The sequence below is a fragment of the Cariama cristata genome, unplaced genomic scaffold (genome assembly GCF_000690535.1).
Source record: "Cariama cristata isolate BGI_N322 unplaced genomic scaffold, ASM69053v1 scaffold12319, whole genome shotgun sequence".
Lineage (NCBI taxonomy): Eukaryota > Metazoa > Chordata > Aves > Cariamiformes > Cariamidae > Cariama > Cariama cristata.
The window spans coordinates 133,804-134,057 of record NW_009636484.1 but is presented as its reverse complement, the minus strand read 5'-3'; positions in this window follow the sequence as shown (position 1 = coordinate 134,057).

Here is a 254-nt window from a genome sequence, read left to right as displayed (position 1 = left end):
GGGACCTGCCGTGGTACGGCGGCATCCTCCCCACCGGCTCTCCAAGCCCCCCATAAACTTCTCCGAGGTTATCTCGGTGTGATCCGCTGTCGCTTAACACGATAATCTCATGAGCATGAATTGTGTGTGTACTGCAAATGTATATTTTGTCTGTGCTTGTTGTTTTGTGTTTTTTTTATGAGTTTGTATTCCGAAATCAACACTAAATTCTCTTTTCTGACAGGTATCGTTTATTTCTCTTCCTTATCTCCATA